The following is a 27,010-nucleotide window of genomic DNA, read 5'->3' as shown; positions in this document are numbered from 1 at the left end:
GTGCACTAAGGTTTTCAGTCACCTCACTAATAATGTGATTAGTCTTCCCCTCTGTAGTATGGGTGTATCGATTTGTTGAAAACCATCTAATACAATTGACGTAGGTAATAGATTTAGAAAATAGCCAATAGTCTACATTTAAAGTGAAGAAACAATGTGAAGTGCAGACACTAACCACAGAAATACATTTCTGTTGAAAAGCTGGCATGTAAAGTAACTCTTTAGTTGATAAATCTTTTTTTTTTTTTTTTTTTTTTTTGAATCACTATTTCATCAGTGGCATAGATAATGTCTTGAAAAATACTTCATTTGGTAAAATGGCACAGAGAAGGGAAAGGTCTTCAGATATCAACTTTTTTCTAGATCCAGTAATAACTATTTTGCTAGATAGAATTTGTATGACAGATATCAGGGCACCATTTCCTTTATCTGCCTATCATGGGAAACTGAATTTAATGCCTTGTGTTGTAGGGAGACTAGCATGTGCATAACCTTTTGAGTCATGAAGCATGCTCACGCCATTGCCTCTGAGTCAGATATGTTCAGAATTGCTTTCTGTCACTACACAGAGAAAGGAACACGAATGTGATGTTCAGGTTACAAACTTAAAACTGTTTCAGAGTAATGCATTTTAAAAGTTTTTCATCGCAATGTTAACTCTGTGACACTAAACTCTGAACAGATAATGCTTCCTGGTTCTAGAGACAAGTTTCCTCCATACATGGTTTTCCCTTCCCACAAGAAAAAAAGTGTACTGTCTCTACAGTATTGGCTTCTTTTCCAAGTGACCTACTTCAGGCCTTTAAGACTGTTTAGAAATGTATGCCGGGGTATACGTAGGGACTGAACGTACCCTGAAGAGGAGGTGAGTGGTTTAGCTACACAAAAGATTAAGGCAAGGTATCCTAACATGTATAGACTAAGACAAAAAACTGAGATAAATGACTTATGTAGCACCTTATAGGTTTCATGGTATTTCTTACTTTCCCTTGTAACTTGTTCCTGATATCTCCAGTAAAACATCCCTATTCATTATTGTATCAAACCATCTTATCTTGTACTATACTGAAATATATCTGTATTAGGGTGACCAAAGAGCAAGTGTGAAAATTCAGGAGTGATAGACCCTTTAGAAGACAAAGCCCCAAATACACCTGTAAATTTCTATAGCATTAGCTTATGAGCATGTCTTTAGAAGTGTTCCAATAAACACAGGCTAATGTCCAAAATAAATAATAGTGAGCATCTTGCCATTTTCCAGTGCTGTAAAGTGCAAATGTTTTCAGCCTTCTCACTCAGGTTCTCATTGTGAGGATTATATGTTGTGCCTTCAGGAGGTTATGGCCCTTTCCATTTAATTAGTTTTCTTGTGTAGTCCAAACCACCAATGGCTAGATGCTGCTGGTTATTAAGCTTTGATCCAAGTTATTAAAGAAATGTCTGTTATAACAGCACCCAACTGTGCTGCTGCGGTTAAAATGCCGTCTGTCAGGGCTTCTCTCTTAAAGCCTGTTTAAGGAGTTTGGAATTTGGGCATTTTAATTCACTTCAAGCTGAAGTGATCTCCCTTCCCCCTCTCCAGTATGATTGAAATTGATTTGTCCTCTTCTTTTTTATTTTCTTTTTAAAAATGAATTGAATCAATTTTTTCTTTTATGATTTGAGATGCATTTTCCTTAAGTTGTAGTGAAAATCTACTTTCTAATGTAACCAGACATTTTGCAGGCACGTTGGATTTGCATTTGTAAAACTGCTTCCCATTTGCATAAAATACCAGGTCTGTGATTCAAAATGCAGACATACTGCTGCTTTTACAAACTGTATATTTTCCTTTCACAGTCCTATTGTTTCAATGTTCATTAAGGGGAAGGGTTAAGAGAACATAGCTATATTAACATTTGAAAACAGCCTGCTCTGCATACACCTGCCTCTTCTATTGAACATTCCTTATTATGTTGATATTAACATTGTGGTACACTTGCAAGTCCTAATCTCTGAATGAGTTGTTACAGTTTATTGAATAAAACTACTAGAATGTCAATAATTTTCTGTGATTACTGAAAGAACCTTTCACATTACTAAATTTTATGAGTAAGCAAATAAGCAAAGTAGTTAATCACAACATACGTTTTCTTCTTAAACCCTTGTACTCCTAGTGGAGCATAGGCCATCTACAAAGGTACGTCTAGAGTATACATTTCTTTCAAAAGAAGCTTTTTCAAAAGAATCTTTCGAAAAAGCTTCTTTTGAAAGAGATCGTCTCAACAGCCACAACTTTTTCAAAAAAGCAGACTGCTTTTTCGAAAGAGAGCACCCAGGCAATTTGGACGCTCTCTTTCAAAAAAGCCCTGTTTGTGGCCTTTTCCTTGTAAAATGAGGTTTACCGCTGTCGAAAAACCTGCTGCGTTTTTTCAATTAAATTTCAAAAGAATGTGGCGACAGTCTTGATGCAAGTGAAGTTTTTTTTAAAAAAGGCCACTTTTTGGGGGGGAAAAAAATGTAATCTAGACATAGCCCAAGTCTTCTCCACTTCATTGTGTCTTGAGACAAAACTTCTAGCTTACTCCAAGAGTACCCCTGTTGTTGTCCTTCAGTCTCAGAAGATCGTCTCCAGGTTGTACACAGTCTTCCACTTTTGTGTTTTCCTTGTGGGTTCCGTGTGAGAGCTTGATGGACTATGCTCGGCGATGTGATGGTTTTCTGAGAGTGTTGTCTAGCCATCCCCACTTTCTTCTCTTGATTTGAATGTCAAGTGGTTCTTGTCCTGCTCTGTTCCAAAGCTCCTCATTTGTGACAAAATCTTGTCATTTGATGTACTAGACCATTTTTGTTTAGTTGTGACTGCATTGGTTCATAGCATACTAGCAAATGTTCTGCAGTGTATTTTATAAATCTTAGTATGTTGTAGTGATGGCCCAGCATCTCATTATAGCACTGCCCTGATACATTTTAGAAAATTAGGGAGAAGCCATTGCTTTTTGGTATGCAAATCATGGCAATGGGTGTGTTACTAATTCACTACTTGCCAAGATTCTACTTTGGTACCTGTATTTGTATATCTACTTATAGTGGTATTTGGAAAAAGACCATGAACTCATCAAATTCTGAGGTCCAACCTTGATGCACTTCCATGAATATATTTTATTTTGTCTATTTTAAGACAATATTAAAACAAAAAAGTAGTTCAAATAAAGAAGCAATATAGCTTTTTTGTTGGAGTGAAGAAGAAAAAATTGTATGAGTAGCATTCCTTTTCCTTTAGTATTTCAGATGTGTACAATAGTACTAATACTCTTCTAAACGCAAGCTGACTCTATTTGATAGTGACCTGGAAAAATGAAACCAGAAAGACCTCGCTGTAAGTCATACTTCACAAAACTAAAAATATACAGTGCTAGTGCTGATTCAAGTGGGTTGTTTTACAGTAGACATGGTTCTGAAACAAAACCTTGAGTCGGAACAGTCCTAAACTCTTGAACAGGATTCATGTTCCAAGCAAGGAATCCTTTTTTAAATAGAATTAGCACTTGCAAAGGTATCCTTTAATCAATGGAAAGAATCCATTCTTGAGTTAGAGTGGTTGAGAAGGATCTATAATCCTGTACAACTGGGTAAAGCCTTTGTTTTCAGTCTTTGAAGAAGGTTGTGCATTAGGTGCAATTAACAAAGCCAGACTAAAGTCCATGGACTAGAGAATCCTGTTTTCTGGGATCTTTAAAATATCAGCATACTCAGCTATAATTTGGTAGAAGAACATAATGCCTGCAACTGATTGCAATGTTAAAAACAACAATTTTCTTTTTAAAATGAATCCTTGATATAGTGTCTCTTTAGATTTCAGGTTTAATTCTTTGCATGTGCTCTATTATGGCCCTGGTGGTATAGCCTTTTTCACAGAGTCTCGATCAATAAAGCAGAGCTTAACTTGAAATAAGCCTCACAAATTGAGCTACACAAATTGTGTAGCTTATTTCAAAAAAACTTATTTCAAAATTGGGAGCTTCTACACAGCACTTATTTTGAAATAGAGCACCCTTCCTCCAACTTCCCTGACTCCTCATACAATGAGGGTTACAGGAATCAGTATAAGAAGTCCTCTAGCTTGACAGTATTTCAGCGTTATTTTGAAGTAACTGCCTGCTGTGTAGACGTGGACTGTTATTTTGAAATAATAGTAATTATTTCAAAATAATGTTGCTGTGTAGATGTACCCATAGAGAACTGTGAAAATCCATGTTTTCCACTTGCTTTTACCTTGATTTATCCTCACAAAGAAAAACACGTTCAAGCCAGTCATTCTTCCAGACAAAAATACCCATACTCCCTCTGATTCTTGATACCAGTTTTCCTGCTTATCAGTTACCTTTGTGCTTCTTTATACAACATCTTTTATGCATAGAACACCCTCTTGAACTGATCTCTAAGGTTATCTTCAGTCAAGCCCTTTTGTCATTTTTGAAATGATTGTACATTGAGGTTAATAGATTTTTAAAAAGAATCAGGTAATGTGGCCTGAGAGAACAGTATGGAGTTAGAAGTCAGGAACTCCTGAGTTCCAATACTCTTACTATACAGTACTGGCCTTGGACAAGTCACTCAACTTTTCCACGTGTTTCCTGATTTGTAAAAAGAAATAATACTTATGCATCTACCTGACAGGGATATTGTGAGGGTTTATTAGTTAATATCCATACAGTGTTTTGGATATGTGAAACACTGTGTAAATGTCAAGCATTCCTGCTGAGGTAAGGCTATAAAAAACGATTTAGAGATTTTTTTTCTAATGAGTTTTGATCAGTGCTTAAAATAGAAAAGAGGAATAGGTATCTCACTGCTTGCTAGCTGAAAGAAGCTGAGGGGAGAAAATGTAGCATAGTCCTAATTTTTAGTTCAGATTGTACTAGGGTAGAATGTGTATGCCTCTTTGTGCATAGATTTTGGCAACTGAGTGTTTGATTACAGAAATGGCAAAGAAAGCAAAGGGATTTGTTACCTTTTTCTACCATACTGCAATAATTGCAAAGCATAATTGTAAATTTTTGAGCAGCAAAGAATTAATGGGAATTTTTGAATTTTCAGATTATCTTATGATCTTCCACAATGCAGTGAATTACTAGGAAACCTGGAAAAGGGTGATTTATTCAGATAGCTCCAAAATACCTGTTTAACTCGATAACTGAACTAGCACTATTCATATAGTTCATTTGCTACAGAAACCTTTTAAAAGTGAGAATAATAGAAACATAATAAAGAAGAATGTTGGTTTTGTAATGCACAGTCGGTGACATAGATAAAACTTTTCAAATGTATATGAACTCAAAAGGCACATAACTCTTAAAAGAATAATACAGATTGAATCTCTCTAGTCCGGCACTCTCTGGTCCGGCAAAATCCTTGGTCCAGCATGATTTTAGTTAGCTGGATGTCCTCTTATTATGGGTGTGGCTAGGTTTCCTGCACTCCCATAAAATTTGTTTTTTGCCACCAGTCATGGGTCACAGTGTTCTGTGTTCCTGTTTAGCTCTAATTTACCTCTAAATGTTTTTTAAGAGCCCAGTAAGCAGTGGAAGTGTTGACAATGCTGCTAGACAATGTTGATCTCCCATGGTTCATCAAATTCTCTGGTTCAGCACCGGTCAAGTACGAAGGGTGCTGCACTAGAGAGATTCAATCTGTATTAAAAAATTAATGGAAAGTCTGCCTTATCTTCACTTTGGTTTGGATTAGACTAAAATCTATTAGGGTGCTTCAACTTTTTACTGTATAGCTCATTTTACTATTTTTGAATTTGAGTTCACATCTATGATGATAGGTTCTCTCATAAAACAAGTTCCCTTTTTGTCCTATGGATTATTAGTTCAAAGAAGCAGCATATATATCAATATGAAAGATGTTGACAACGAAGTACAGAAGTAGATAAATTATTTTTTTTTAAAGAAGCTTTAATTATCATCAGTCCTCAGCAATGAAGAAAAATCCACAGGAATGACTTGGCATGATGCCAGAATGCACTGGTAAGTGCCACTACCCGACTACTTCTATCTTTGAAAAACAGGTACAGTGAGCTTCATGCTGGAAAAGCTTAGAAAGCTCTCTTCGTCTTCATGATGAAAAGATCTCCATAGGGCACTTTCCCCAGATTTGCATAACATGAAATATGCACACTTGAAGTTGGGTGTCAAAGCTTTGTGAAATATAGTGAGCATGGAAAAAGGGTTTTAAAGTAAGACAGCAGCAGCAACAAACAAAAATTACTGCTCTGAAAATTCATTTAAAATTCATGTTCTAATTTCTATTATACGGTTTTCTAGCTATTTCATATTTGTTTCTAAAGATAAATATGAAATATATTTAGTGTGTGTATTTCTGACTAATATACAGAAGTGCTCCAGAGAGAAACTGTTTCTTCAAAACCCCTTGTGCAAGACAATCACACATTATATTTCTGTATAACAAATCTTTTGAAAGACATCTACTTATGTGCAACCTTACAAAAAGCAAGCACTTTTCAAAACTGAAGTTGTCAGCTGCAATTTTATTCATATTAGCACTGTAACTTACTGTTAAAAGGAAAAAGAGACACAAAGTCAAAAAAAGAGCATAATCAACTTCACAGAGAAGAAGAATCCAATGTATGTGATACTGGAGAAAGGTAGTTTGGATTTATCACAAAACATTCTCTGATGTTTGATAATAAATATTGTAGACATTGGATATCTTTCACTAAGCATAAATTAAGTCTCTGCTTTACAGGTGTATGACAATGATAATATAGGTCTGTACATCCTGAACATTGCTAACTACAGCTTCTGCTGCTTCAGAAATTGAGAATTTAGCAGTACCTGAAGAATGATGGGTGTAAGGCAACCTATGATTGCAGGCAGGTGGATTAATCTTTCTGCACTTTCCTAACCCAATTCATAATTATAAAATGATATTTTTTCTAGTTTTGCAGATGGCAGTTATTAGATTGATTTAGCTCACCTGGGATTAACCAGCATGCTAAAATCATTGATGTTAGTTCTGTATTGCTCATAACTCCCACTAGCACATCTTTGGGACAATGTTTTTTAAAAAAAACAAACAGATATGTAGAGAGTTAGGCACTAAGTGAGCTGCTGGATAGCCAAACTTCTGAAAATCTAGTCACTTATTTAGCTGTTTAAATATGGTAACCATTTAAAAAAAAATTGCATGGGAGTTCTGGGTTTGCAAAGAATGCAGGACAAACCATTTCTGGAAAGAAAGTGTCTGTCAACTGCATTCAAAACTACACGGCATAATTTCATAAAATGGGATACATTAAAATGTTGTATCTTTATGTGTCTAATGGCTTTCACATATCAAGAAAGAAGCTTAACTGATTAAGGCTTTTAAGCATAAAAACCAAAGCAAGACGTGCTTAGATTCAAAATATGAATAAATAAAAATTGACAATTAAAAACAGTTGAATTCCCAATACAGCTAATCAAATATTACATTTTATATATATATATATATATATATATATATATATATATATATATATATATATATATATATATATATATATATATATATAATCTTCAGTTATTTTACATAGTTTTTTGTAAAATGTGTATCATTAACTAGACAATTCACTTGAAACTTTACCACTCCCATTTATTTCAATATGTAAAAGTGTTGCTCTGTGACTTAAAGGAGAATTTCATAAATCTGATAAGAAATACCTTTGAAGTTTTTCTTTTTTTTTAGGAATCATATAATAAAAACACCAAGTCATTTCCCAAAAGGTGTCTTAAAAGAAATGTCTCACTGCCAACAGAAAGGGAAAGACCTGGAACACCTTCATGAGAACTGAGATTGGGTTTTGTGCATCACTAATCAGCATACATTACTGCCTAAAAAAAATGTAAATGAAGCAACTAGTTGCCATTTGAAGGAGTATGTACATAATATCAACAATTCCAATTTGCACTATTATCAGGGAGAGGAAAGGGAGGAATCCTACAAGCAGCTCATAATATAGAGCTCTACTAATGAGAGTCTCATTTACCTCATTCAAATTCTACTGTTCGAAAGTAGAGGAAAACAATTTTATTGCACCATCAAATACTCATAGATAGCCTGTTCGTTTTCTCAACGAAGGTGCTTTTCCACAGGGCGCAAAGAAACAGAAAACACTTCTTACCATTTTATTTAGGAGATTCATATTGTATTAGTTCTTGAGCCTAAAAATGTCGATAAGACAATTTAATACTTGGCATATGGCTTCAGTCTATTTGAAGCAAATTAGGAGTATAATGCAAACTAGGAATATCAATCATTGTACTTGCCAGTGTGTTCGAAAAAGTAAAGCATACTATTTTATAAGTCTCACGTTTGTAATTATTACTTGACTCTGCTTTCATTGCCATAACATAGTAACAATGTATAACTGTTTATTTTTTATTTGTTAAACAAAGCTCAGCAGTTTATGGTTCTCATTTGGTAAAATCACCTGCTTATCTCTGAACTATAAAGTGTACTTTATATTGCTTGTTGTGCATCAGCCTGCATCATAACACTTATTTAAACATTGCTCTATGGTCCAAATTAGTATTAAAAGCACTCTATTCATTACTTGTTTCTTGGCTAAAATCTGCCACTTACTCACTGATTACATTAAATATGATTAATTGTAGGCTGCCTGCAAGCCCCAGTTCCTTCATTTTACAACAGCAAATCTGAGTCACAATTCCCAGTGCTAACTAATTTTATAATGTGTAACAAGGTGTGCTTACTTTAACTCCTTGCAAAACAACACTGCTTTATTTGCATGGTAGTTCAGCAGAAATGACCCATTTTATAGAAGATTTAAAATGTTGCCCCACCTCCCCCTTGAAGCTATTTACTAAATCCTTCGAATTTCTATTCATGGTCATATGCAGCAAAAAGCTCCTTAAATCTATATGATGCCTCTTCAGTCTCTGCCTTCTACCACTGTCTTGAATAAAACATACTTATTAATCTAAATTAGCCCTCCACCCCAAAAATTACATAATTAAATGTTTAATTATAATCATATTGTTACAGCACTCAACAGTATTATGAAAGCTAAGAACCTGGCAGGATTATTGAGGCCAGATGCTCAGCTGGTATAATTTGGACAGTGATGTGATACTGATTTATACCAGCTGAAGAGCTGATCCCCCAACATCTAGAGAAGTCAACAAGATAGATAGTGGAACTTCAAAGAAAAATTTTAGCTACTCAGAAAACAAGGTGGCAATTGGCTCATTCTGAACAACTGTTGGAAACTTAGCTATGGTAAAAAGGAGCTATCATAGACGTGCCCATAAGCAGAAGAAAAGGACCTTGGGACTGATAACCTGAGTTATTGACTTCAATTTACTGAATTAGGCTTTATGTTAGGCCAGGTATTCATTTCAGATTCTCAGTAAGTGTGGTTACTGCCACAGGGTGCTTGGGGCCCTTTAAGAGGGAAGAGGCCAGTGCACTTGTGACTGGTGAGCTTACATCCCCTATTAGGCTTAAAACAGGGCACCTGAGCTCTACAGGGAAACAGAATGAACAACAGAGAGTTGTTTGGGAGAGAGACCTGCAGAAAGCCCTACACCGCCTCCTTGGAAAGATGGAGGAATTGTCATGAATCCAGTAGAGGGATATACCTTCTTGTTCCAGAGAGCCAGGGCTGGAGAGGGCTCAAGGCTCTGAAGAGCAACAGAGAGAGATGCTTGCTGGTTCTCTGAGCCTTACAAATGAAACCAGAAGGCCAGAGAAAGCTCAAGGTTTGGATGAGACCTGATGAGAAAAGTTGGAGCTGCAGAAATACTAAGAATGGTCAGAGACTCATGGACTATTCATTGATGGACTGCTGGGGACTTCCTTTGTATAGTATATACATACAGGGGTTTCTTTTATAGTAAAGTAACCCCACAAAAGCTATTTAAAGTCAAAGACTGTGGAAGCTATTTCTGGGAACCATTGGAAGGGAAACTGAGGCAGACACACAAGCATGACATGGCCCTTCACAGGAGGGCACTCCAGGTGAGGGTTCACCTTTTGACGCCTTTGTTATTGGTACTACTACTACATGGGATGAATGGGTATGTTGGATCTGTGGTGCTACTTATGTCAAATGCATTGTTTGATAGCCAAGCTCTCTGATGTGGCACGTAAAAAAGAAAATCATTAGTGTAAAAGGAACACAGTCATAAACTTAACGGAGGAAAAGTAAAATATCCCGCACTATGTCCAGTAACTTTGACAGGAGTCCTTCTAACTCCCTTCCCACACACTAGTGAAAATAGTCTGTTGGCCAGACCATGCTGATCCATGAAACTCCATGAACAGTTTGAATCAGTGAGTAACATTAGTTCAAGTGTATCTTTGCAGGTCTGTGTCTCATCCCAAGAAAGCTGCTTGTCTAGTCCTACCTAGAGGCACCTAAACTCCACCTAAACTCAATAATTCATTTTTATTAAGGTGCTGGGTAGGCAGTACCTCACTGAAGTCAACTCAGCTCTGTTGTCTTTTGTGACAAGTCTTGAAACAAAGTCCTCATTCTACATTGTCTCTTGGAGGGAAGAGCCAAGAGCACTTAACATCCTTAAGTAGAGTCCTAGCTGTTTGGAAAATGAACTCTTTGTCATAAATCAAAAGCTTTTTCCCTCTCCAATCTCCCCTTTCTATTACCCTGTACAATCTGAGTTCATGTATAGTTATGACTCCTTAAATGTCACTGTAGGAACTGTGGATGGATAGTCTATGCAAATGAATCTCTTTGGCAGTACTTTCCCCTTGTTCATCAACAGAGGAATTTGAGAACTCTTTATGCCCTTAAAGTTTACATGTGCAAGAAACACTTAGGACTTTTGACACCCAAAGCAGTATGTAATTTATTCCAGGGACTCAGATGGTGGTGAAGATGTTTAATGATGATGAAGGAGATACATTTACTTCTCCTCTGTGGACTGAGATAAAGATGATTTGAAAGTGGATAAGCTGGAGACTGATTTTAGTTGCTTGCCTCAGAAATCCAATTTTCATGGAAGAAATGCTTATCATGAAAGACCTCACAACATAGCTAATCATTAACCAGACAGTCAGTCCAGCTATTGCAAATCAACGACATATTTGTGTCGTCAGACCAAAAGGTGAAAGTAAATTTGTGCAGTCAAGAAAAGATTCTGTCATCCTATGACGCATGATAAATATTGGAGGATTATCAGTGAGATTTCTCAAGGACAGAAAGAGTTTTTCAAGCATTCCATAGAGTCTGGCTATGTGGACTCTCTACTCAGACCCTATACCACCAGCACTCCCAGTTATTTCCGTGACACTACGGATTTCCTGAGAAAACTACAATGCATAGGTGATCTTCCAGAAAACACCATCCTAGCCACCATGGATGTAGAGGCTCTCTACACAAACATACCACATGCAGATGGAGTACAAGCTGTCAGGAACAGTATCCCTGATGATGCCACAGCACAGCTGGTGGCTGAACTCTGTGAATGTATCTTCACACACAACTATTTCAGATTTGGTGACAACATATACCTCCAGACCAGTGGCACTGCTATGGGCACCCGCATGGCCCCACAATACGCCAACATTTTTATGGCTGATCTGGAACAACGCTTCCTCAGCTCTCATCCACTTACACCCCTTCACTTACGCCCCTTCTCTACCTACGCTACATAGATGACATCTTCATCATCTGGACCCATGGGAACGTGACTGGAAGAATTTCACCATGATTTCAACAGCTTCCACCCCACCATCAACCTCAGCATGGACCAGTCTACATGGGAGATCCATTTCCTGGACACCACGGTGCAAATAAGTGACGGTCACATCAATACCACCCTATACCGAAAGCCTACTGACCTCTATGCTTACCTGCATGCCTCCAGTTTCCATCCCGGACACACCACATGATCCATTGTTTACAGCCAAGCACTGAGGTACAACCGCATATGCTCTAACCCCTCAGACAGAGACCTACACCTACAAGATCTTCCACAAGCATTCTGTAAACTACGATACCCACACGAGGAAGTGAGGAGGCAGATTGACAGAGCCAGACGTGTACCCAGAAGCCTTCTGCTACGGGACAAGCCCAAGAAAGAAACCAACAGAACACCACTGGCCATCACCTACAGTCCTCAGCTAAAACCTCTCCAATGCATCATTAGTGATCTTCAACCCATCCTGGACAATGATCCCTCGCTTTCACAGGCCTTGGGAGATAGGCCAGTCCTTGCCCACAGACAACCCGCCAACCTGAAGCATATTCTCACCAGCAACTATACACCACACCATAATAACTCAAACTCAGGAACCAATCCTTGCAACAAACCCGGTGCCAACTCTGCCCACATATATACACCAGCAACACCATCACAGGACCTAACCAGATCAGCCATACTGTCACTGGTACATTCTCCTGCATATCTACTAACGTAATATATGCCATCATGTTTCAACAATGCCCCACTGATACATACATTGGCCAAACTGGACAGTCCCTACGTAAAAGAATCAATGGACACAAATCTGATATTAGGAATGGCAGCATACAAAAACCTGTAGGGGAACACTTCAATCTTCCTTGACACACAATTGCAGATCTAAAGGTAGCCATCCTGCAGCAAAAAAACTTCAGGACCAGACTTCAAAGAGAAACTGCTGAATTACAGTTCATCTTCAAGTTTGACACAATCAACTCTGGATTAAACAAAGACTGTGAATGGCTTGCTAACTACAAAAGCAGCTTCTGGTCTCTTGGAATTCACACCTCCAGATCAGCTACTAGAAGTGGGCCTCATCCTCCTTGATTGGATCCACCTCGTCATCTCCAGCCTGATTCTGGCCTGCATATTTATACCTGCCTCTGGAAATTTCCACTACATGCATCTGATGAAGTGGGTCTTTGCCCACGAAAGCTTATGCTCCTACACTTCAGTTAGTCTATAAGGTGCCACAGGACTCCTCGCCGCTTTTGCAGATTCAGACTAACACGGCTACCCCTCTGATACCTTAGAGTATGTAGACCATAAGATTGATGTCCGTGGTCTTCATAAGTGTCAATAAGGTTCAAGGTATAAGTGGAAAATTTGTGTGATCGTCTAGGTCAAAGAAAACCATGAACCTAATCACAGAAGTGTAATACAGTTGTTTAAAATAGCTAAGGACTTTCTGCTCAGCTTTGAGATGTCAATACATATTGATCATGATTCATCAGCACAATTGATAAATAATTCATACGTCCTTTTGTGGAAAAGGAGCAGTCATATCTCCCATTATATCTTCAGGAAAGGGAAAACCAGTTACCTTTACTGGAAGGATGCCAAGCTTGAAATATAACATGGCTTTAAAAAGGACTAGATAATTTCACGGAGGATAGGTCCATCAGTGGCTGTTAGCAAAGATGGTCAGAGAGTCAACTCCATGCTCTGAGTATCTCTAGCCTATGTTTTCCAGAAGTAGGGAATAGGAGAGGGGGTGAATCACTTGAAGATTATTTGTTCATCTGTTCATTCTCTCTGGGGTGTCTGACATTGGCCATTGTTGGAAGACAGGATACTGGGCTAAATGGAACATTGATCTGACTCAGTATGGCATTTGTTCTGTTCTCCCCTGCTGCTGACTATTGAGAAGGTGAGTAAAGAGATCCCGGAAGTCCAGTGGCCCTTGAGGTTGTCGTCAAAGGGTAGAAGCTGTGGAAAGGCGAGTGGAGTGAGTGGAATAGAAAAGAAGAGGGCTTAGCAGAATGCAACTCTGCTATGTTCAATCCTCCACTGACACAAGGTCCTTGAAGAAGAATATTCCAGTGGGTTCAAGGGGTGCCCTGATGGAGTCTCTTCCAACACAGCTAGGTATCTTTGAATTAGAGAGCTGTAGTTGGTTCCCTGTTCACCTCCTCTGCCACTCACGCCTCATGCATGCCCACCCATTCTGTACTCCATTGGGTTGTAGCTTTGCTGTCATAGACAATCAAGGCAATAGGCATGTAAGGCCCCTTCTCCTAAGATGTTTATAACATAATATAGGCAAATATGATGCATGAGATACTAAGAGAAACACAATTATTGTTTGCAAGATTACTGTCAGAGTTTTGTGGAAGAAGTGGATTATAAACAAGGAGTTGAAAGAATGAGAGAGGAGAAAAAAAATCACATGTTCTTGTTCCACTTTGTTTAAACAAAGCATAATACTGTATATAATGACAAAATATGTACATAGTGTTTTAATGTGACTAGGAAGTATTTCTCTCCCTACATCCCCACGTGGTTTTCTCCTGCTAAAATGTGAAGTTATATAAAAAAATAAATCTAGCTTGTTAACAGTATCCACTGCAGTCAATGAATACTGACTCATGCCATATGATTGGGCATAGCCTTTTGTAATCCCTGACCCATGTCATGTAACCAGGGCCAGGAAATATAAAAAGCAGCCTCTTACCAGCACTCTTGTGTGATAGAGTAGACTTGTATATGCTTGTCTTTACTGCTTAGGCTGATTTCATACCATTATTGTTATTAAAAAGTGTAAAAAAATTCATTTGTAAATCAAACCCTATTTTAAATATTAACCTGAACAATTTTAAAATCATAATTTGAGGGAAAGCAGCATGCTAGACTACTTACTTTAGCTGCTGATTTATATCAAGAGACTCTGAACATGGTGCCTGTTAGAGTTTGTTTTATTATCTTTTGATATCCTTGGGTAACAAGATCAACACAGTTCTGTTATTAGTCAAAATAGTTCAGGAGAAAATAACAGGTGTTTTAATAGTAAAGAGTCATTGAGAAAGTAAATCATTGGGATATGCTGTATTTTCTTTTCTTGTATGACTGAAATAAGAGATTCTAAAATTACTCTCTTCACGTGCAACCATGTTGGCTTGCAGAAAAACAGATACCAGCTACAAGAACTGGAAGCCCTTAGTAGCAGTAGGGAATCTCCTCTTAAGACTGATCTTTAACCTTTGGTCAAACAACTCAGTTTGATGTTTTTCAAGCCCCAAAAAGATTTATAGCCTGAAATGGAGTAACTGTAAATGTATGTTTACTGGCCATTTGGATTCACCATAATCTTCCTTACTTTACATAGACAAGATTCAGGGATGGGTAGAATTTATTACTACAGATTAACAAATTCAGATGGAATGTTTGAGATAGTATTCAAAGAAATGTTTTCTTCCTATCTATGACTTCATAGGCTGTTGAAGAAAAAAAAAAAGAAATCAACTATGATCACACTAGTATACATGTCCTTAACGTTTATGATGTTTTCTAGAGGGGGGGAAAAACATTTTTTCATGATCTAGACAGTAATTATATTGTTCAGTTACTTGTTTAGGAAATAGGAATACAATTTAAATATCTTTGTTAATCTATAAAACAAAATTAGTGTTTATAGAATCAAAGAAATGTAGGGTTGGAAGGGATCTCAGAAGTTCATCTCATCCAGTCCTGTATGCTGAGATTAGGACAAAATATACCCAGTTCATCCCAGTCAGCTGTTTATCCAACCTGTTCTTAGACATTTTTGTATTGTGCATTTTATTGTTGGGGTATTCTGACACAATGGGCCAGATCCTTAACTGGTGTAAATCAGCTCAACTAACTTCAGAGGGACTACTCTGACTTATAGCATCTTAATATCTGGCCCTTAAATGCTTTTTCACACAGCAATGGCTCACACTCAGCCTTGGGACACTGTAGTGCTTTTTTTTTTTTTTAATTCAGTGGACAGTGCATTTATATGACTATATAGTGAATATGACATCCAGAGCTATCCCTTCTCAGTTTGGACCTGATTCTGATACCCATACTGATATCGAATAGTACCTTATTCCATGAGTAAATCAATGGGGTCAGCTCATGAAATAAGGTACTGCTCAACATGATAGGGTTATTAGAATATGGTCAGGTGATAGCTATGGGATCTTGAACAGTCATCAAAGATAGATAGAATATTGGTTTAACGTTGTCTAAAGGAAAAAAGTTCTAATGTTACAAGACCTTGGTAGTGCCTTTTGGTGATATCAGATCTGGGTGTTAGCTGAAATACCATGTGGGACTTGATCCCCACAACTTTCAGTCCAAGAAGGGGCAGGAGGGTGACAACTCACTAAGCCATGCAGTTGTCATACAGGTTTCTCCTTTCTTGGGAAAGGCTAAAATCAAAGAGTACAATATTTTTTCTGGGCACATAGTTTACACAGGATCATGTTCTGGCTTTAAATCAACACCCAATGAAATCAGTGGTTTCTAAGTGCATGTACTGTGATCAAAACCATAATATGGCTCAGTAAGTTTTGGCAGTCTATTCCAATTTTCCTTTTCATGAACTTTATCATATTTTTCAGTGTAGTTTGTAACATATACATTTTCCTTCTTGGTCTTCAGTAAGTGGGATGCTTACTGTCTTTGTTCTCTGGTAGGCCATGTCACTGAATGAGCCTACTACATCCTTTCACTAGGAATATTAAGTTTTTATAATACTCTTTCACTAAAATTAATATTTGCTTTATATCATGGAAACTCCTCCCTTCCTATCATTGTAGTGTATTGTGTTTAATTATTTTTGCTGGTTCTAATCCTCTGATTTATTCTTACTCTTAAACAAATTATAAATAGTTTATTCCTCTTTTCTTACAAATGTAGCAACAGTTATTGGAGTCATTAGTTAAAAAGAAGCTCTTAAATCACTATGTATTGAATACACAGCTTCAGCAGGGCTGTTCTGAGATGGACACTGCACCAAATCGTTGTTTTCCCTTTGGATTTCACAGCTATTTAGAGTAAATTAACCTCTGTAAAATAGAAACTAATCTGAGGGCTGAGATCATCTCTCCCCATTCCCGCTGAGCCACTTTGTGTAGAAAGGAGGCTCGGTTGCTTCCACAGCACGATTTCTGCTCTCCTCCACTGCTCTTAAACCTGTCCAACACATTATCAATAAACTACAGCCTATATTGGAACAGGATACCATACTCAAAGAGGCTCTGGGAGACAGACCCATAGTCTCCTATAGACAACCACCTAACCTCAAGATGATTCTTACCAACCACCACAGGACATACCACACTAATACCAACCCTGGTACCTTCCCTTGCAACAAACCCCGTTGCCAGCTTTGTCCACATATTCATTCTGCTGATACCATTATTGGACCTAACCAAGTGAGTTATAAGATCAAGAACACATATTCCTGAGCATCCAGAAATATAATCTATGCTATCATGTGCCGAAAGTGTCCGTCTGCTATGTACATTGGACAAACATCTCAGACACTTCGCCAAAGGATTAATGCCCACAAAACAGATATCAGACAAGATCACAAAGAGAAAACAGTTTCTTGCCACTTTAACCAGAAAGGACACTCTCTAAATGACTTAGCCACCTGCATTCTGCTACAAAGACCTTTTACATCTGCACTTGAAAGGGAATCCTCTGAACTGTCATTCATGTTAAAATTCGACACTTGCCAACAAGGACTTAACAAGAATTTGAACTTTCTCACCCATTACCAAGACAGTTTCCCCAATTATCACCTGTAATACCATTAACTCACAAACATCCCACTCTCCCTACCTTTAATATCAGCAATTCACAGACACTTACCTTCCTTCCTCCCCCTTCCCACCCCCCCGCATCCCCCTTCTGTTCTGCAATGTGATTTGTCCTTTTCATATTTGTTCATTTTTTTAATTGTATCCTTGGTATATATGGTTGTGACTACTTTCTTCCACTATTTGATCTGAGGAAGTGGGTCTGGCCCACGAAAGCTCATCATCTAATAAACCATCTTGTTAGTCTTTAAAGTGCTACATTGTCCTGCATTTTGCTTCATCATTTATAGGCATTCAAGGGGAAATCTGTCTATCAATTTGAGGGATGCCAGAGAGAGAGAGCTACCAGTAGAGCCATGTTGCTATGGAGGAGTATGCAAGTGTCAAAGCCTTCATATAGAGCCTTAATAGTAACATATTTTCTGTTCTAAAGACACATGGGAACTCAGCAGCACTATTGTAATAAAATGTCTAAACTGAAAATATATGAAGAGTTTTTAGTTCTTGTCATGTGTTTGTTGAATTTCCATGAAAATGTTACTGTGAAAATGTCCCAATTTTGTGACAGTTTTGCAGGAGGATGGTCAGGGTACAGTCCGTTATGCCAGTGAGAGTTTCTTTAACCAAAGAAGATGGTGTGCCTAATTTGATAAGTAGCTCATCTTTTTGTTTTGTGATATGTCATGTGGGCCTTAATTGATTTTGGGGACTCAAATATTGCTATTCCTATTTTGTTCAAGATTTTACATATTGTTTCTGGCCTTGGTGATTCTCAGGACATTGGGTGGAGGAGGGATTCTTGGAACATGCATACAGGCTGGAGCAGAGATTATCCTACTTTGTTCTATTGAGCATTGAGTTTTTACCATTTGGATAGGCTGCTCCAAATCTAGTATAATCCCAGAGTTGTATATGTGGAAGTTCTTTATACCTGCTCTGACTTTGGCCTCCCCCTTCTCCCTAACAGCACTGCTCAGTTATTATATGACTAATGTGCAGTCAGGATGTAATCCTTTTGTACTCCTGTCGATCTTTCCACTGTCAGTGACAATACATTTCAGAGGTAATTCCATGATGCAGGTGAAGTGTTCCTAATCTGATCTGTTCACTTCTTTTGGCATCTGCACTGTTTTCTCTTCTTCTATAACCCTGATTTTTCATCTTGATCCAGGATTGTTGACCTCTGTACATATGTAAATTTCCTTTAAATACCTACATTCTCAGGGGAAAAAACACTTTTAGGCTGAATACAGTTACCTGTAATTTTTTTCCCTATAAAATTTCTCTTGTAATGTTGATTGAAATTGTGCCAGTACTTCTCCCATAAAAACATTAATGTTAATGTCATATGTCTGATCAAGACATGTGCATCTTCAGTGTACATCACTCTTGAATCCATTATTAAGACTTAATGGCAGCAATATATTTTTCAGATATTCCATAATGACATTTTAAATGCGGTCTTTAAATTCACAGTATAAAAAGCCTTTTGGAAATCACTGCTCATCAGAAAAGAGTAGGTAGCTGATAGCAATTTTTATAATGTATTTAAGTATACAGTTGGTTTAGCAGTGCTGTTGTGTTAATTTTGATGGAATAAGTGGGGTCAGAGAGTCAGTGATTCTATTATAGTGCAACACTAAGCCATGAAATGTGGTTCAGAGTTACAAGTTTCAAGATTGCTTGCTTTGTCTCACAGCAAACACAATAGGAAATTCATGCCAAAGTTTGGACATGAATTGATTCGGATACACGAGAGAAAAAGAAAAAATAAAAACAATTGAAAAGTGAGTAGTTATGCAATGCAAACCTAATGAAAACTTTTTATCAGAGAGAATATCAGTCAAACTATCCTTTATACTGTGAAACAAAGGGCCAATTTGGCTGTTCAACTTTGAACTGACCCTGTGAGTTTGGTGGTTACTTTTCCTGCTTTTAATTATATGGACAGACACAGGGAGAAAAGGAAGGATAGTAAAAAATTAGTGAAATTCAGCTTCTTTTGTACATGTTCAGCATATAAAATGGTCAGTCATGCTCTGGTTTGACAACAGTTGTTGCTCTAGATCCTGGCTGATTTAACCAGTCTGATACTTCATTTGACAGGCATGGGAAGGTCCCTCTCAACAGTCCTAAGGCTGAGCAGAGTTGATTGGGCCATTTTATCTCATCCTGCTAGGGTAGCATGATGAAGCTGGTTTCAGGATTAGGTCAAAAAGTGGGTGGGGAGAAAAGAAGGAAGAAGATGAGAGATGCAAAGGAACACACAAGGCAAGAGAGAACAGAGCTAGATCTTGCATGCATCACTCTGGGATCTTCGCTGGTCTAGTGGTGATGGTCACTCATCTTCACTGTGCACTGAGGCCTGGTTATCATAACAATGCTGGAGATTTTGTCCTTCATTGCTGAGCTTCAGGGGAAAGAAAAGGCCTGTCAGCTTTTTCCCAACGGAATCCCCCTGAAGTTTGGTAGGCCTATTTTACCCTCAGTGTAGCCCTTTTAAAGATCCAAAAAGGGAGAGTTGGTAGCTGAATAGGCTATACTCTCACTTTGTAGGCCAGTTAGGCTAATTTCTGATCTGCCAATTTTGGTCCGTTAATTTCTGCTTTCATCTTGTTTTTAAATCACAACCTTAACACTGTGGGTGCTATCAATAAGCTTCTGTTTTCTTTGTATGAATTGAGTCTGTTTCTTTTCATATGCTTTCCATCAACATTCATTGTCATAAGTTACTATCATGATTTATGCCCTTTCACTGATTTTCCACAAATTGACCTCACCATGTAATTATGATAACATTGCCTACAATAAGAATACCTAGCTCTTGATTCAGCTAGTGGGGGGGTCTCCCAGTTACTTTAACATAATGTCTCTCCTTAAATCTCAAGGCACTTTACGAAGATAAATATTGTTAGCTCTATTTTACAAATGAGAAAAGTGAGGCACAAAAAAGGGAAATAGTTGCCTCAAGGTCACACAGTAAGTCATTGGTAGAGCCAGAAATAAATCCATGTCTTTTGACTTCTAGTTCAATACACTGTCCATTCTACTATGCTGCATTTGACTCTTAAAATACAGCACAGGGCATCATGATTAAATATTTATTGTCATTATCTTCCTTTCGCTGTTAGACACATATAACTACTACATAGGCTGAAAGACCCCTTCTATTCTCTTCTCATTCCTTTGTAGCTTTCTCAATTTTTTTTTTTTTTTGCTTTTATTACCTTTTATTATAAATCACTTTTTGAAACTTGATTTAGAAAAAAATCCTTTGCCCTGTGTTAGAAATAAATGGGGATACACATTAAAAATGATAAATGATTAAAATAGCTTTCAATCACATCACTTTATATTTTTGTCAGCATGACAAAACCATTCATAGTTTTACTGTAGTTGTACTGTACCTCCAATATAAGTATCATTGTAGCACTCGAAAAGGACACTGGCTCAAAATACTTAAAAGTCCAGAAGATGACATAGTGAAGACCTGGTATTTATGTAATTTAAAAATTGTGAGGGTTGCTTATACATAGTACACATTGTTGTTATAAGTGTGGCTCATGTTGTTATAAGTGTGGCTCAGTACTTTATCCATTTTAAAATGTCTTGATCATGACTCCATATGCTTGCCAAATTTACTTCAACCTGTGCTCTGACATCAGAACTGTCTGACAAAATCCATGTTTTTGCCAGATCCCAACCAAGCGTAACATATGCTTGTTCTCATCTGCATATGTGGTGTTCCTGGACAGGTTTCTATGACTTTTTTTTAACCTAAATGCATTCTGTTTTTACAGATTACATTAAAACTTTAAAAAATATCCAATCTCCAGCTGTCCCAAAGTGCAGTGGTCTTACAAAAGAATCTTAGCCTTAGAAACTCGGAAATGGAGGTTTTAATAACTCTGAACAAAATGTTATGGTTGTGCTCTCAAAAATTCACAATTGAACTTTGACTTAATGAAAAATGCCACTTGTTTATTTTTTAGTAGTTTATGTTTAACAAAGTACAGGTTGTACCTCCCGTAACCGGGACTCCATGGTCCAACAATATCCCTGGTCTGGCATGGACCACGGACCCCAGGAAAAGGGAGGCCTGGCAGTGGATCAGAAGCACATTAGGGGGCACTGGCAACACAATGTGTGTGTGGGGGGGGGGGAGTGAGGGGAAACAGGTGGCACAGTGTGGAGTTCTGGCCCCAACAGTGGCCATGGAGCTACAGCCCCAGCAGTGGCTAGGGAGCTCTGTCCCTAGCTATGGAGCTCTGGCCCTGGGCCTCTGCCTCAGCCCTGGCTGTGCAGCTCCAGCCCTGGCTATGGAGTCAGGTGGCTCCTTAGCTCCTGTTCCAGACGTGGAACCAGGTGGCTGCGGAGCTCTGCCCTGGCTGCAGAGCTCCAGCCGTGGCACTCTGCAGCATCTAGAGAGCCCCAGGGGTAGCAGCAGGGATAGGCTGGAGTCTTATCCCAGTGGCAGCACAGACCAGGAGGAGAGGGACCTTCCTTGGTCCGGCAAATCCCCTTATTTGGGACCAGTCAGGTCCTGAGGATGCTGGACTAGTGAAGTCCAATCTGTATTGCATTCCCCATCCTCTCTCTGCCTCTCCCTCCCCCCCCCCCCCCCATACTTTGCGTCCACTCCAGAATCCTGAGAGACCACACAGGTAGACTTCTCAATAACCTGCACACCATGGAGTCAAGCTCTGTGGTGGCTAATTTCATGGGATTTCAGAGAGGAGTTCAGTGGGTGGGCAGGCCAGGGCTCCATGAGTGAATCTGTGGACAACATGGATCCATCTGGTGGAAACTCTGTGATGCTCATCTCACGTTGATTTTATGTGAGTGTAAATCCACTGACTTTCATAGGCCATGGCTGCTACTAGATTGTCATGGTAAGAGCATTTATGCACTAGCTACAAGGGTGCTCAGCACCATGCTTCCAACTTCTAGAAGTGGGGATAAGAAACAATTCCTGAATTGACACTTGCTTACTCAAGCTTTGTGACCTACCCACAGCCTGGTGAGAAATATAATATACCAAAAAAATTAATTAGCAGCTTTCCAGGGCTGTCCTAAAATTAATAATGAACTAGGTTACAAAATAAAACTACTAGGCTGTGTCTACACTGGGCCACTTATTCCGGAAAATCAGCCGATTTTCCGGAATAAGCTGCTAGCTGTCTACACTGGCCCTTGACTTTCCGGAAAAGCAACGATGCTGTACTGTACAAAATCAACCACTATTCCGGAAAAACTATTCTGCTCCCGCTCAGGCATAAGTCCTTACTCTGGAACACAGCCCAGTAGTCTTTTCCGGAAAAAAGCCCCGATCGCGAAAATGACGATCGGGGCTCTTTTCCGGAAAAGTGCGTCTACATTGGCCACAGATGCTTTTCCGGAAAAAGGGCTTTTCCGGAAAAGCAGCCTGCCAATGTAGACGCTCTTTTTCCGGAAATACTTATAACGAAAACTATTCTGTTTTAAGCATTTCCGGAAATTCATGCCAGTGTAGACACAGCCCTAGAGTATCAGGAGATTCAAACTTATTCCATTAAAGCCATCAAAAGCTTTACTGTTTACAAATCTTTTCTGTTTCTGTGACAGTATCTTACTGTCAGGGTTACAATGACTTTAGGTGAAGAAGCTGATACAGGAGGAGTTACTCACCCCCTACTTCCGGTTTTCTAAATGCATTATTCTGGGTTAGAATTAATACTCCATCTCTAGTTTAATAATACCTGAGGATAATAATTTATCCTAGGAATTTTTCTTTTATATTAATCCAGAAATGTGGTTTCAAAGCAGCAATAGTGATGATCATCTTACACACTAACCTATTAGTGGTCTTCAATCTGTAAATAATTAATATGTTACCAGTGTGCTAGGCCTTCTTTAGAACTTTTTTTCAGAAGTCAGACTCCACACAGCTGGAGGTTAGACATAATGAGAAATACTACCTGACATATGGGGTAACCCTGAGGTGATCTTTGGAAATCCAACACTCACAGTGTCAGGGGGAGGGTCAATGGGGTGGGCTGGGAAAGATAAACTGCAGTTAGCAGAAGAATTCAAAGGGTAAAAATTGCATGGTGACAATAAGCATGAGTTCTAAACATAAATATTTGCCGGTTTTTATATTACCTGCAGAAACTTAAACTAAGTCTCCCCAAAATGAAACGAAATTGAATGATCACAACCTAGAAAATTTCCCAAAGCTTTTTTTAAGGTTCATTTCCTTTATTGACATGATTGTCATTCTCATTTTCGAATAGCTCTAATTTTCTTTTGATTATTTGTCATACATATTAATCCCTTTAATTTCTCCTAAGGAGACCGCTAATAAACCCTCTTACCTTCAGCCTGGTAGGTATGGAGAATCCAGATAAGATAGCAACAGATTTCAGATAAAGATGCAGCCAGTAGTCACACCCAAAGCAATGAGCTCATCTAAGCCTCACATTACTGCGTATGGATATGCTGATGTGCTGGGATGACAGCACAATGAACTGAACTAACGCTGCCAGACTGGCATTATTGCAAATTATTGAAATTATTCACAAATAACATGGAAAAGGTTGCAGGTAATAAATCTGACTTTCAATAGACCATTGAAAATCCAGAGCATGTTGCTGCTGAACAGTCTGACTGTTCATTGAACTGCTTTTGGCTGGCTAGTCAAGAAACAAAACAAGAATATTAGAACCACCAATATTACCAACCGTTCTGTCAAGCAGCTATAAATAATAAACCAGGGAAAGCAGCTTTAATGGCTAATAGGTTTCAAATAACAAAAATTACTTTTTTGTTTAAGCTTTCACCGTCTTCATAATGGATCCTCTACTTGTGATCCATGTCATGAAGGATTTTGAATGCAATATAAAGCTTCCATTGTTGTATTGTAAAGCAGGCACTAACTTCTAGGGACTTTGTGACATTTCTTTGTGTGCCATACAAGAAGGAATGTTAAGGTTACTTTTAAGACACTTCTAAATCACAGTTTATGGAGATGTTAAAAATAGGTGTGTTTTGTTGGGATTATGGCATTAGTAAAATAAAAAATCTCAGCAATGATCCTTATGGATTATAGAAAGTGAATATTTCAAAGAATGAAGCATGCAGTGTTGACACTGAAAATGTCCCATTATCAGTGCATTGTTTTTAAGAGGGGTATCTAGGAGATCCTGTAACAGTGCAGGGATTTCAAATCATGGGTACCATGATTCAAGTGTTGAACTGCTTGGGCAGTTTGTGTTTATATATAAATATGTAAGCAAGGTTTCAAGAGTCTTTGCTACTATTTCTTAAGACATTTATTTTCTTCCTGAAGCTCCACTGATATCTGAAAAGACCTCTTTTCCATTCACCCAAAATGAGTAGACCAGTAGCACCTTTAGACCAACAAAAATATATAGGATCATAAAGTGGGTTTTACCCATGAAAGCTTATCCGATGAGTTGGAGTGGAAATAACAGAAACCAAGAAATATATAACAGAGAAAAAGCAATTACTTGTCAATCGTGGGGCCTGTATTAATGAAGCTAATTAAGTGGGCTAGATGTGTCCCATTCATAGCTTTTGATGTGAAAATACGAATGGCAAAGACGGGACATTGTTACCCAAGGCTTTTTAGTGGTGATTGCACTAAAAAGTCAATGTCAAATTTATAATGAATTCCAATTCAGCAGTCTCTCTTTAATTGGGCAGAGAAATTCCTTTGTAGAAGAATGGATAATTTTAAAGCCATTATTGACTGTCCACGCAGGTTTGTGTTTTTTACCATTCCTCATGCCTGATTTGTGTCCATTTATCCTTTCTTGTAGAGACTGTCAGGTTTGGCAAATATACATGGCAGAGGAGCATAGCTGGCATTTGATGGCATATATCACATTAGGGGATGTGCAGTTGTATGAACCCTTGATATTGTGGCTTATGTGGTTAGGACCTGTGATGGTGTTGCTTGTGTAGATGTGTAGACAGAGTTGGCAGTGAGGTTTGTCGCAGGGGCTGGTTCCTGGCTGAATGTGTCTGAGGTACAGTGTGTGGCTGCTGGTAAGTATACATTGCAGCTCTATAAACTGTAACTCTCTTGTCCAGCAACATCTGTGGTCTGGAAAGGCCACGGATGCTCCAGGATCATATTGTTCTGACACGGTGGGATAGGAGAATGAGAGCCAGTGTTTGCATCAATTAGGCCAGGCTACTCAACTTTGGAAGCCCTGGGGGCCACAATGATACTCAAAGCACATGTAGAGGGCCACAACTTAAGTGTGGTTGCATTTACATGCAAATATATATGCAAATAGCTTCTTTCACACTGACAGGCATGAATATAAAGCAGTTCCCACAATGCCCTGGTGCTCCTGGCACTTCCTCCCTGGGGGCTAGAAATGCCGACCCCCTGTACGTGTCTGTTGCAGCCATCCCATCTGCTTGCATCTTTCAGTGCTCACTGTGCCTGAGAGACACCTCGCCATTGTGGAGCATGTTCCCAGTGGAGGCCATGTTCAAAGAATCCCAGCTGTGGGCAGTGTATTGAGTCCCGTGTAAACCCAAACCATCCCGTGGGCAGCAAGTAAATGGGCCACATGTTGAGTAGCCCTGAACTAGGCTGCAGGTGTGGGGGCAGTCAGGAATCCTGGGGGAGGGTCAGGGTAAAGGGGGCCAGCAATGGAGCCAGAAATGAGCTCTCCTAGAAAAATCCCTCATCCAGGACCAGTCAGGTCCCTAATGTTCTGAACCAGGGAGATCCAACCAGTATTTGCTTCACATTGAGGGTTAGGATTGGCCTGTCTCTTAAAGTCTGTAAGGGTATGTCTACACTACCACCCTAGTTCGAACTAGGGTGGTAATGTAGGCAACCGGAGTTGCAAATGAAGCCCGGGATTTGAATTTCCCGGGCTTCATTTGCATATAGCTGGGCGCCGCCATTTTTAAATGTCCGCTAGTGCGGACTCCGTGTCGCGTGGCTACACGCAGCACGGAGTCCGCACTAGCGGACATTTAAAAATGGCGGCGCCCGGCGAGATGCAAATGAAGCCCGGGAAATTCAAATCCCGGGCTTGTAGCCAGACAGGAACCCCCCCTTGTAACATCCATTTTTGCTTGCCTGGAGCATCCAGGGCACACAGAGCAGAAGGCCCAGGCTGTGTGACCGTGAATGGCTGTAAACAGAGATACGCCAATTGCTGACCAAGAGGCTGCCAAGGAGTGCCCTTGACTGAAACCCATATTGATACGAACACACATCCATCCGCGGGGGGAGGAATCTCTCGCCCAGTAAAAAATGTCTAGTACTCACAATTTAGTTATCTCTCTTGCAAGCGTAAATTAACTTGAAACTTGCTTGTAAGAACTGGTGCCACAAAACGGACCAGGACAATTCCTTCATCTTAGATAAGAAAGAGGATACGGGCCCCCAGGGGTATAAAGATGGGTCCAGCA

At 38.9% G+C, this 27,010-nt stretch overlaps 1 protein-coding gene across 4 annotated transcripts in view; it reads left to right on the top strand.

Moving 5' to 3' along the window:
• XRCC4 (X-ray repair cross complementing 4) overlaps positions 1–27,010 on the top strand; it is a 274,028-nt gene that overhangs the window by 149,751 nt on the left and 97,267 nt on the right. The gene's annotated exons all lie outside the window — the stretch shown is intronic.

Source organism: Pelodiscus sinensis, chromosome 6 (assembly GCF_049634645.1).
Source record: "Pelodiscus sinensis isolate JC-2024 chromosome 6, ASM4963464v1, whole genome shotgun sequence".
NCBI lineage: Eukaryota > Metazoa > Chordata > Testudines > Trionychidae > Pelodiscus > Pelodiscus sinensis.
This window is presented reverse-complemented; position numbering and strand designations above follow the sequence as displayed.